This window comes from Dermacentor andersoni, chromosome 3 (genome assembly GCF_023375885.2).
Source record: "Dermacentor andersoni chromosome 3, qqDerAnde1_hic_scaffold, whole genome shotgun sequence".
NCBI lineage: Eukaryota > Metazoa > Arthropoda > Arachnida > Ixodida > Ixodidae > Dermacentor > Dermacentor andersoni.
Window position 1 is genome coordinate 232,763,704 of NC_092816.1, and position 13,267 is coordinate 232,776,970.

The window sequence follows — 13,267 nt, forward strand, 5'->3', positions numbered from 1 at the left end:
AATTTGATTTGGAACCTAAAAAGAAAGCACGAACGTGAGTACACGCAACAAGAGAAAGGGCGGGCAAGCCAGCCAAAGATAGCGTCGGCCTTCAACGCCGGATGCAGCTCTGTGCCTTTTCATTGAAAGGCTGTTCTTGACGACACCATATCAACATTATTTGCACTGACATGGAGCCCTTTCGTGCTGTCAAGAGGGAGGGGCTCAAACAATTCGTCACATAAGCTCGACAATATTATAAGCTGCACATCTTGAAGGGGCAGCGCGAAAAAACGAATACAGAAGGCAGGAACACACAGGACAGCGCTGAACTCACAACTAACTTTATTCGAAGGCATACACACACTTATGTACACAACCCATAGCCACGTGCTCTCCATCCATGGCGTCAGTATCAGTGCGCGGGCAAAAAAACATGCAAACCCATTTAATCTAATGCTACGCTATGAGGCGGCTTAAATATTCAAATTCACTATCATGCAAATATAACGATGGCATGCTTACACAATGCGACCCTTTTTTTCTGATATGGAATGCCTCAATAATCTCCCTCGTAGTCTGATTTTTATGCGCGGAAAGTATTGTGGTGTTTTTATATATTGGAGTGCACCCATGCTCAGAGGAATGCTGCGCGACATGCGAGTAGGCATTACCCGTTAGTGAGCGCCTATGTTCAGATAATCTAATATTGAGGCACCGACCTGTTTGACCGATGTATACGTGACCACAGGAAAAAGGAAGCTCATAAACTACTCCCATTCTACATTGCACAAACGGGGAAGTATGCTTAACAGTACAGCCTTTCCCAGCATGAGTGGAGGCAGCCTGGGCCAATTTCCTATCGATTTTACCACAAATTTTGATCAACTTGTTAGGGGCAGAAAAAACAACCTTTATATCAAATCTGCCTGCTACATTCCTGAGACTGTGTGATAGTTTATGGACATATGGAATTACAACCAGTTTTTTCTTCTTGTCGGCTTCTTGGCGCTGCCCCTTCAAGATGTTCAACCAGTACCAACTCGCCCAAATGTCGATCCTTCTGCATTATAAGCTGCCTTTATTCAAAGTAACTGTTTTGTATTCTTTCATATTAAGGTCACCGTCCCGAGCTATAAGTTGCCATCGCGGGATGACCTCAGAGAGAAGTTCCTGCCCGGGAAAGTATCAGTGCTGCCGACCATGATACCATCATCTCTGGTGGGAGCGGAGTACGTCTGCATTGCACTAGACGTGTAGACGCCACATTCTACGAAGGGCTTCCTGGCTGTTGAAGCAACATTTGTAGACAGCAACTACACCTCTCACACGTATCTCCTATGTTTCACTCGCCTGACGGGGAGCCACACAGCTGCTCGGACCCGCTCCAAGTATGACACAGCGTTGCTACAGTGGAACATTGCTGACAAGGTGAAATATGCATTTTCGTACAATTTTGCCTCTGTTAACTGTTTTTATTTCATTTTCCAGGTCCTTCGCATGTTGACAGGTAACGCTTCATGAATAATAAAGGTATTTGCATTTGCCGGGTGGGAGACTGATAAAGACGATGATGACAACAGTGTCAACGACTGCCCGGAACGCTTAACCAAGAATCTTTTAAGTGAGTTCCATCAGTTGGAGCAACTTTGATTTGGATGCGCCGCCTGCAGTATGCCATAAAAGATATGTGCTATTAAATAACATATTGGTCTCACCTTTTGTGCATTTATACATCATTCATTTATGACTATTTTTATGAACAATTGCTTGGGCCAAGCTTTGTTAAATAACTTGCCATGAAAGCATGGACAAAGAATGTACAAATATAATAACTGCAGTTTGAAAAGAAAAGGCCGACAACTGTGCTTATTACAATTTCGGTACTTTAAAGCTTTCTTATGCAAATACCCCCAGCTCAAATTTAGCCAAATTATCGAGCGTACTTCGCTTTTTCATCTGGGGGATTTGTGGTGCATTTGCTGCTATGTCCGAGGTCACGAACTCTGCTTCCCATCAAATAGTGGCTGCAGGTCATTTTTCTGCCACAGGCCAGGCACCAAGCTTGAGCGACTTCGAGGTCTGCTCTCACCACATCAATCAACTGTGCTAAAATACTTCTAAAGACAAACAAAAACAAAACTGGCACATCATGCAAAGAATGCCCACGGTGTCCCAAAGTTACATTTTAAAGGATTTGGATTTGGTTGATCCCTTGTTCAAGCTATTTTTGTCTTATTGTATTTTGTGCTCTTTGCTATTTTTCTTCTTTTGTGATCTCCCTCTCCTTTTTATTCCCCCGTCCCCTGCCCCGCGCTCAGAAAAATGAAATCTTGTGTACGTCACTCCTTCTAGTACAAATTGCTCTGCCCGCAAACACATATAAAACCAGTCAGTGAGGCGGCAGTCTGCTGCTAGAATGTTTATTTGAATTACAAAGCCCATTTAATTAAGATAATACCAGCCATAGTGCCATAGCCATGGCACTATGTGTACAACATTTGTTCCTAAGGAACAGGAAGGTGCAGCCTATGCATTAATCTGCACTCAATTTATCGTAAGGTGGGAGAAAACGGCTATGTCTGGCCCCACTTTATTTTGTCTAATGCAGCCCAGTGTCAGTGTGTAGTCAAGTGCAATACCGTACAATTACGTTTGTCATCATTCTCTTTCTGAAACTCTACTGCATCACATGTTTGCCGTTTGCGCTACCTGTACTCGCAGTGGCAATATTCACTAATTGTCGTCCTTGCTTTATTGTAGGACCCCAATGCCAAGGAAGTCATACAAAAATGTGGCACCATTGTTGCATCTATATGGAAGAGCACCGTCGACACGGAAGAAGTGTTGAAAGTGGCCGGTCTGCATTTGAAACCTCACAAATGCGACAAGGTAGAACTCACAGCTGCGAATTATGAGAAAGCTCTTTAACACTTTTTCGAGTCATCCAGGCCTGACAGAAACTCTGCATGCATGCGAGAAGGCTAAACTGTGTAAATATGAACTGAGGATGGTGACAGACTTGATTGAGCTTCTCTCCCCTATAGAGGAAGCCACAGAGTTGCAGCAGAAAAGGCACGAGACAGCCGGGCTTCTGTTTCCCGCGTTGCGAAACATCGAAGTTTCCCTTGCGGAAATCTTAAGCAAAGGCACACTTCTTTGCAAATAGGTTCCTAACGCTTACAGCGTAGCCTTTAGTTTTTTTTATGAATACCCTCTTAGACACATCTTCTTGGTGTTCAGCTGCAACAGTCGAGCAGACGTGTTCTGCTGTGCTGGGAAGGGGGCCTCTTTTGTTAGGGCAGGACAGCACCAGCACTGTCGCAATTGCAGACTCTGAAGCAGTGCCAAGCAGATTGATGTTTAAAAACGTCAGGCGAAATGAAAATGGCCACCAAGACAATATGACTAGATTCATTGCAGGGGAAATTTCTCTTTACTTTACAGAGGGAACTTGCACAGACACAGTTAAGCCCCTGGCCTATCAGAAAGTAAATGTTAGCCATTTTCCCTTGCTTTCCCACCTCGAAGGGCAGTTTTCACTGTGAATGCGACATCAGGTGATGTGGAATGCATCTTTTCTATGGCATCCCTGATGATGACAGTAAAGCAAAATCAGCTGTCAAGCGCCTCTTTTGAGCAGCTAATGTTTGTGAAGCACAACACATAGTTAGGTAGAAGGAAATTGTTTTATCTCTTTTTTTTATTTTCAGAACTAATCGTTGAGGCAGCCATCATTTACACTTCGGGTTTTCAAAACTAAATGGTGAAGCGCCCACTTTGCTCATGACATTTTGTTGCAAAATTTAGATGAATAAAACCAAAATAATGCTTCAATCTGCACCTTGCACTGCTTGAGTCTTTTAAAGCAGCATTTAAAAATCACGAGGACACCTAAGCAAAAACACACTGTCGTCACTTTAGCATTAACAAATTTAAGCTTACAATACTAAAACATCACAAGCTATTAGGTCTATTCGATTCAGCAAAGTTTCTCTGCACCTATTCACGGTGCACTGCACCTAGACCCTCGATTCCCCAAGGTGCAGCAGTGCACCCTGCACCCCCATGCTCGATTGAATGGGGTGCAATGCAAGGCGCCGCCGCGGTGCACTGCACCCTTGAACCTTGCAGCGGGCGGGTGCAGCCCGGCACCCCCTGCACTTTTTCGTTTGAGGTGCCGTGCACCTTTTTCTGAATCGAACAAACCTATTAAAACATGCTGACCGTGTAAATACTACAGGTAGTGGGAGAACTGCCTCTATGACAATTATTAGGGTGGTTGTACTGCACAAGATATGTCACCAAGCTACTATCCCTCGAACTTGGTAACATGTTTTGCATATTTTTGCAGTTCTTAACATGTCTGGTGACATCAGCTTTGTAGTGCATTCAACGGTAACTCGATAAAACTACCAAGATGCCTTTCCTACATTGAATTACAAGAATGGAATTGAACTGCCTGGCCATTGCCAAAGTGGGAATGGGCTAAGTTTTTTCATTCCAAGGAAATGAAAGGAATAGAATTGTGGCAAGTTCTATTTCCCCGGAATGGAATTGGAATAGAATGAGGGTGCCCATCCAAAAACACTGCTCTTCGTGGATTTTGCAATCAGTGCGCTGGCGGTACGTGCTGCACGGTAACGGTGGCAGATACGAACTCGCATAGGAAAACGTTTTGCCCCGCCTCGGTTAAACAGAATTTGGTAATGCAAATTTCACGATTACTCTGCGTGGAAAACGCCCCCCCAAAAGCCAGAATTTCAATCGTTATATCCAATATGTGGTGAATAACGTATCATTATATATGTTTTTTTTTCTCATAGCCCTAATGCATAAGTCGATACTCTGAAGTAGACTCATTGTTATAACAATTATACAGTAAAACCTCCTTATAACGAAATGGAATATAATGAACTAATCGATATAACGAAGCAATCGTGATTCCCTTTGAAATTCCAATAGATGCCCATGTATTGAAAACATTGTTTTAACGAAACTAAAATTTCCTTGCAATGGGTATAACAAACCTTTTTTTAGACCGCAGCTCTTTGGCGTCCATTCTTGCCTTTCGCGGCGCCGTCGACTCACGCTGTAACCAGCTCTGTAGCCGGAGCCAGCGCGCTGCTCTAGCTGTGCGCGCTCCTGGCGCCATCTCTTGCGCACGGCGTGAGCCTTGCTCTCTTCGCTTCTCCTCCAATACCACCCATGTGCAGCGGCAATCAGAGTGCCGGCTCGGTGGCGGCTGATCTCAATGATGTGCTGCTGCCCAAGCCCAACGCATAGACACCGCTGTTCGCCACTGCGTGTACCCCTTCCCCCCCTCCTTTCCTCCATGGCGGCAACCGCGCGAGAGTGCATGGTGTTCTCCAGTTGCCGAAGTGCCGGCTCAGTATCAGCGGATGACGGTGCACGCAGAGCCACCTTCAGTTGACTTGCTAGCCGCGTCAGCGGCGTCAATCAGTCGCTGCCATCCTGTTACCGTGCAATGTTCCTATGCGCCTACGTGCTGCCTCCCGATAAGCGAGGCAGCTGTGCCAAGCTACGCTCCATTTGTGGCGGGTAGTGCGAAATGTTTAGCACCAGACAAATTGTCCAAGGTTCACAGACGGTTTATATCATAATAAAATCTGTCTGCCTATATAAGTAGTTTATTCTCAGCCAGTTCTTTCTGAGCCATGAGCAAGGCAACCGGTGAAAGTCCTTCTTGTGCCGCTGCTGCTAAATGAGCTGCCCAAGCAGAGGCACAGCGCCGTCGCCGCCAGAATCCAGAGGTGTGCTACGCTGAACCAGGCATTGGTGCAGCAAGTCTGAGATATGTCCATCTATTACTCCGACCACAAAGCTACCTTCATGACAATCAAGAACTGGGAGTGGAGTGTTTCTTGAAGAAGTGAAGAATAACAAAATTTCAACTGTACCTACATGTCTTGCTCAAATTATTTGCCTCAGCATGTAGAAAAGCCGAAACAGCTGAAGAGCTGTGCTCAATTTTCGCATTAGGAAGTAACATATTCGTCTACAATATTTTTTCCACAACAAGCATTTGCTGACCATTTTGGTACCTGTCAGGTCAATGTCTTATAGCGCACGACGTTCGCGTCTCCCGTGGGCGTCTCCGAGCCTCCCCTTTCCCTTGGAACTGGTGGACCCACTAGCTCTACCGCTGCATGTATGGGGCGGCGCTAACTGCAGTTTTGTTGTTGCTTGTCGTTGCCTCCGTGTGCATCAATGATATCAGTGTTTCTATCGGTTCATTTGTGCGAGTTCCTGCCACCAAAAAGGAGATGGACGACAGCAAACGGAAGCGCAAAACGATATCAATCGAGCAGAAGGTGGCTATGCTGAAAGCCATCGAGTCAGGCGTGAAGAAGAAAAATGTGGCCGAAGGTTTTGGCATAGCGTTGCTGTCGCACATGGCATAAAAGCAGACAGAAAGGAGCTGCGAGCCCCCGCTTTGGAAGCTGTAGAGGAGGCTGTCTTCAAGTGGTTTTTGGACGCAAGAGCAAGCGGCACTCCTGTGAGTGGGGCACTGTTGCAGCGCAAAGCGAGGGACTCCGCATGCATCATGGGGCACAATGATCTTGTGGCGAGTGTCGGCTGGCTGCAGCATTTGATGAAGCGCCACAACATCGTCGGCAAGGCTGTCAACAGGGAAGTGCTGCCTGTCGACCGCGAAGCTGCAGTGATGTGGGTGGAGACAAACGTTGGATAGCTGATAGAAAAATACAGTGCCAAGGATTTGTTCAATGTGGATGAGACAGCCCTGTTCTACCAGATGCTGCCGCAAAAAACCTTGGCCCTCAAAGGTGAACGCTGCCAGGGTGGTAAGCAGAGCAAGGTCCATGTAATCGTGTTGCTTTGGGCCAACATGGATGGGTTGGAAAAGGTGCCGGCCCTTGCAGTCGGCAAAATTGTGTCCCCACGATGCTTTAAAGGTGAATGAAAGCTCCAAGTGAGTTATGAGTAGGCTTAGATGACGAAAGAAATTTTTGCACAATGGCTGCAGAAGTGGGACGAGTGGCTGGGCAAGCTGAACCTGAAGATACACCTCATACTGGACAACTGCGCGGCCCACCACACTGCCGCTGTGCTCAAAAACATCGAGCTATGCTTCTTGCCGCCAAACTGCACCGCAGTTGAGGAACCCCTCGACCAAGGAGTTATCATGAACTTTAATTCGGGCTACCGCAAGCATGCGATCGACCGGATTCTGCTCAATATGAGCATGAAGCGTGAGTCCACGATCAACTTGTATATGGCGATCGAGATGGTACAGGCGGTTTGGATGGCTGTACCAGCAAGCACGATCGCCAATTGCTTCCGGCATGCCTCATTCGGTGTCAGCAGCAGTGGTTACAGCAAAGTTCTCGGTGCTGCCACCAATGAGGGTGCCGCGGGCAACGAAGCCCTAGCCTCATGGGACGATCTCCTTGACACCGGCGTTGTGCCCGAGTGTGACGCCTTCTGCACGTAAGTCAGTGCCGATGCTGACGCGGTGACGACAGAAGAGTTAACGGAGGTGGAAATTGTGCGTGCAGTGATGGGGGTGCCTAATGACGACAGTGAAGAATGTGTCGACGTTCGGAGCCTAATGTTGGCGAACCCGACATACCAACGGCCGCACAAGTGCTGAATGCGGGAGACCTGCTGCACCGCTTCTTTGGCGCTCACGATGACGGCGAGGACGGACTCGAAATAGCGGCTGCAGCTGAAAAAGCCATAATTCACCTGAAGAAGATGTCGCAAAAATCTATCACGGCCTTTTTTTTTGCGAAATGAGCCGCCACCTGGTGTGCTGTTCATCGATCAGTGATGAGCCGTTTGGCATGAATAAAGTATCGATTCCTTGCTGTTCTTTTTTTTTTTTTTTTTCGCTTGTTTTTTTCCGTGCAACAGCAGTTTTCTGTTTCGCCTGGCGGGTTGCTGTGAGATTTGGTGGTGAGTACATCCTCTCAAGCTTGGTAATTGTGGATAGAAATGGATAGTCACTATAACGAACTAATGGTTATAACGAAGTAATTACGACCCCCTTCAACTTCATTATGAGATTTTACTGTATTACTGTATAGTACTGTAGTACTGTATTTTACTGTATAAGAGGACTGCACTGTGCTTGACTCGTGGATTGCATAATCACTGGTGCATGCGTAAGTTCTAGAATGTACAACATTATTTGCGTCAGGCATGCAATCTGATTACAAAAGGTTCAGCAACAACACAGACAACAGATAGAATTGGCTACAAGAATCAAGAATGTTGTGATATATGCAGACACATCCTGCGCTGTGCGACAGTGTTTAACATTTGTCAGCCAGTGAAAAGCAGTCACCGGAAAAAGATGATGATGATGATGTATGGGGTTTTTTGGCGCAAGGGCCAGGTATTGCCAAAGAGCGCCATGTCTGTGCTAATGAGTTTGCAGTGTAATTATGATTAGTATAAAGTTGGTGTGACGTGACTGTAAAGAGGCCTTAAAATATACGCTCTAAAGTGCGTAAAATCTGTATAATAAAATTATGGCGATGACGTATGACTTGTACTATGAACATTTAGATGCATATAAAAAGAATAATAGAATAGGTAAAATATATCAGATTATAAGAAATGCTAGAGCACTACTGCCTCCTTAGAGCCCTTGAAACAGAAGGGCCTGGAGGCATGTGCTATGCAAAACAATTATCGTAGTGGCATCCTCTGGAGAGAGGAGGCACTACGAATGCATGGGACTAATAACATGTAAGACCACATCTCTGAGGAAACCTAGGACTGTGTCTGTATTAAAAAGCGGTTCTGGACCAAGAAGCATTGCAGGATGAAGAGGAATGTGCTGTCGGTATGCTAATGAAAAATGTCTCTTTCTCTCAGATTCGGCTTTCCGACACTCCAGGAGGACGTGGAGTACGGTCAGCCTCTCCCCGCATCTATCACAGGTTGGAGGCTCACTTCCGGTGAGTAGAAAATTATGGGTGCCAAACGTGTGTCCTATTCTGAGATGACACAATAGGACATCTGTTCGGCGCGATTTTGTAGTAGAGGGCCAGAATCCTAACTGTGGTTTTATCAGGTGGAGCTTATTATCCGTTTCCGCGTCCCACATGCGTTGCCAGTGGTCTCGCAATCTCCTTCGCAAGAAAGGCTTCAGGTCTGTGACAGGGACCGAAGCAGTTGGATTAACTGCATGCAATGAAATTGATGTGGCCATCTGGTCCGCTAGAACGTTACCCTCGATGCCCCTATGTCCAGGCACCCAGCATATAATCACATGTTGATTAGATATATATGCTTTGCACAGGACGGAAGAGAGTTCATTAATTACCGGATTTTTGTGGATTACGAATGACATCAAGGCCGTCACAACACTAAGGGAGTCCGTATAAATAACTGTTTTCTGGAGTTTTGATTTCTTTATGTGCTTTACAGCCGACAACAGTGCGTAGGCCTCAGCCGTAAAGATACTAGTTTCTGGATGCAGTACATCGGAATCCGAAAAGGATGGACCGACGGCTGCATAGGACACTCCGTCGTGTGACTTCGATGCGTCTGTGTAGAACTCCGTGCAGGAGTGTTTGTACCGGAGTTCCCGGAAATGCATCTGGATTTCAATCTCTGGAGCGTGCTTTGTAACTTGAGTGAAAGATGTATCGCAGTGTATCAGCTGCCACTCCCAAGGAGGTAGCAGCTTGGCTGGATGCATTAGGCGAAGCTCGAGGAGTGGAACATGCATTTCTTTACTAAGCTCCCTCACACGCAGCGAGAAAGGTTGTCTTACCGAGGGACGATCGCGAAAGAGGGTAGCATATGTCATATTGTTAACGGTATTAAAACACGGATGTTGAGGATTAGAGTGGACTTTCAGAAAATATGTTTGGCTGATGTATGTTCTCTGCAGATGAAATGACCACTCATTCGATCTGCATATAAACTTTCTATGGGACTTGTCCTAAAAGCGCCTGTGGCTAAACGGATACCTAGATGGTGAACAGGGTCTAGCATCTTTAGCGCGCTCGGGGCGGCAGAATGATAGATCACAGCACCATAATCTAATCGTGACCGGATCAGGTTCTTATAGAGGTTCATTAAGCACTTCCTGTCACTACCCCACGTAGTCTGCGATAGAAGTTTCATTAGGTTCATTGTTTTTAGACATTTTTCTTTAAGATGTTTAATGTGTGAGACGAACGTGAGTCTATTGTCAAGTACATTACCTAGAAATTTGTGTTCTTTGTTTACAGGTATCTGTTGTCCACACAGTTCTAAGTAAGGATCCGGAACAAGGCCTCTCTTTCTTGTAAAGAAAACACAGGAACTCTTGGAAGGATTGATTTTAAATCCATTTTTCTCTGCCCACCATGACACTTTGTTCAAACCATGCTGTACCTGTCTCACGCACACTGCGGGGTTACAGGATTTGAAACCTATTTGAATGTCGTCCACGTAGACGGAATAAAAAATGGCCGGTGGTAAGGAAGCACGAAGTGTTGTCATCTTAACAATAAAGAGCGTGCAACTGAGCACGCCTCCCTGGGGTACACCAGTTTCTTGTGTAAAAGAACGTGACAGCACATTGCAGACTTTTACCCGGAAGGTACGATTGGATTAGTAACTTTTTATTAGGTTTAGAATATTACCATGAACGCCCATTTCTGACAAATCTCTCAAGATTCCGTAGCGCCATGTTCTATGGTATGCCTTCTCCATATCGAGAAATATCGACAAGAAGAACTGTTTATGTACAAACGCGTCAGGTATATGTCCTTCAATACGTACAAGATGGTCAGTTGTGGAGCGCCCTTCTCGGAAGCCACACTGATAGGGATCAAACATTTTGTTCTGTTCAAGGAAATGGATGAGTCGCCGATTTATCATTTTTTCAAATACCTTACAAATGCAACTTGTGAGTGCTATCGGGCGGTAACTTGCCACTGAGGAAGGGTCTTTGCCTGGTTTCAAAACAGGGACCACAATGGCTTCTTTCCATGCCGTTGGAAGGTACCCTTCATTCCAGATAGTGTTGATAAGTGTAAGTAGTGTAACCTGCGTGTCATTTGGTAAGTTTTTGAGCATTTCATACATGATTCTATCAGCTCCCGGCGCGGAGCTCTTGCATGCGCTCAAGGCAGCTCTCAACTCTGCAATACCAAAAGGGCGGTTGAACAGTTCGTTCTACCGACACTTTCTTGTGAGTGGCTTACATTCTTCTATATCTTTATATTTGAGAAAGGCTTTTGAATAATTGGCGGAACTTGAAACCCTTTCAAAGTGCTCCCCTAGTGAGTCTGCCTGATCTTGCAGGGTATCGCCTTGTGTGTTTACCAAAGGGAGTGAATATGTTTGCCGCCCTCTAATTCTATTTACCCTGTTCCAGACTGGCCTCATCTGTAAACGAGTTGATGCCGGATAGAAACTTTTGCCAACTCTCTCTTCTGGCCTGTCGGCGGGTTCTCCTGCCGTGAGACTTTACTTCTTTAAAGTTGATAAGATTCTCTGCAGTGGGAGAAGCGCGTAGCAACCCCCACGCCTTGTTCTGATTCTTACGGGCGATCCTACAATCGCTGTTCCACCACGATACACGTCGTTAGCTTGCCAAGCCACTCACTTCGGATACGCATTTTGATGCGGCATCTATTATGAATGTTGTAAGATACTCCACCGCAGCATCAATTTCTAAAGACATGTCAGCCCATGAGATGCTAGTGAGAGTTTGAAATTTCTCCCAGTCGGCTGTGTCTATCTTCCACCTAGGAGCTTGTGGAGGATATTCGTTTTCTTTAGATGTTCTTATCAGTATGGGGAAGTGGTCGCTCCCGTAAGGATTGTTCATGACTTCCCATTCAAGTTCGGGCAGTATAGACGGGGAAGCTATACTAAGATCTATTGAAGAATAGGTTCTGTTTGCAAGAGAGTAATATGCGTGTTCCTTCTTATTCAACAGGCACGCACCAGAAGAAAAAAAGAACTGCTCAACAAGACGTCCTCGCGCATCTATACGAGGGTCGCCCCACAGGTAGTTATGTGCATTGAAATCGCCAAGAACAACATAGGGTTCTGGCAATTCATCTATAAAGGACTGAAATTCATGTTTGCCTGGTTTGTAATGTGGGGGTATATAAAGGGAGCAAATAGTGATAAGCTTGTTTAGCAGAACAACTCGCACCGCCACTGCTTCAAGGGGCGTTTGTAGCTGTAAAGGTGTACAGGCTATACTTTTATGAGTGACAATCGCAACACCACCCGATGATGCGACGGCATCATCGCGATCTTTGCGAAACGTAACATACATTTGGAGAAAGTCTGTGTGTTTCGATTTTAAGTGTGTTTCCTGTAAACACAGCACTTTTGGATTATGTTTGTGGATGAGAAGACCTCTGTCGTTCCACTGAATTATCTGTGTATCCATTTTTAAAGTAAATTGGTGCTGTGCATACAGAAAAGGAAGTGATGCCTTATGTTACAGAGCTCTTTCGAGGCCCTGTAATCGGGGTCTTACCCTTTCTGGAGCATTCGAGGGAGCCTCGCCGCTCCTTAGGCGCTTGGCGCGCCGTGAGGACAGGTGTAGTGTCCATTGCCTCTTGTGAGGCGCCGGACACATGCTCTTGCGAGCGAGAAGTTTTCCGTGAGAGTCCCGCCTCGGAAGGCAAGACCCCTACGCCCACCAGCCTGGAGGTCGATGGGGCTCCCTGAGGGATTTGGCTGCGCCGGCTGTGGCCAGCGCTGGAAGGGGCCGCCGAGGTTGGGGCGGCCTCGGCTGCGCCCACCTTCAGGGTTGTTGGTCCCTTCTGCTCAGTTGGTGGAGCAGCGCTAGCTGCGACCACCGTGGGGGCAGATGGCGTAACTGCCGACTCACTGTTTGTGGGTCGGACAGCCGCCGGAGGCCGTTGTGACGCTGCCCCCTGACGCGCCACTTCGGCAAAGCTTTTCTTGGGTAGGTATACTACCCGCCTTCGTGCCTCTTTGAACGATATATTCTCTTTCACTTTTATCGTTACAATTTCTTTTTCCTTCTTCCAGGAGGGGCACAACCACGAGTATGCGGCGTGATCCCCGTCACAGTTTACACAGTGGAGAGCATTCTCACAAGCTTCAGAGGTGTGTTCTTGAGCACTGCATTTTGCACAAGTTTGGCAGCCTCGGAAGCTCTGCGAGCTGTGACCGAAGCGCTGGCATTTGAAACATCGGAGTGGATTTGGCACGTACGGCCTAACACAGAGCTTGATGTACCCGGCCTCGATTGACTCGGGCAAGATACTTGATCCAAAAGTAATTATTAGGTGCTTCGTCTGAATCT

General features: G+C 46.4%; 1 protein-coding gene and 1 long non-coding RNA gene across 7 annotated transcripts in view; one reads left to right on the forward strand and one right to left on the reverse strand.

The window, feature by feature from the left end:
• The window catches only part of car (vacuolar protein sorting-associated protein 33A), a 217,046-nt gene that overhangs the window by 106,371 nt on the left and 97,408 nt on the right, over nt 1–13,267 (reverse strand). The window lies entirely within an intron of this gene.
• On the forward strand, nt 1,081–10,465 carry LOC140216854 (uncharacterized). The gene is made up of 5 exons (XR_011893561.1): nt 1,081–1,410; nt 1,471–1,603; nt 2,743–2,871; nt 8,848–8,930; nt 10,215–10,465. It is a non-coding gene; the product is annotated as an uncharacterized lncRNA (long non-coding RNA).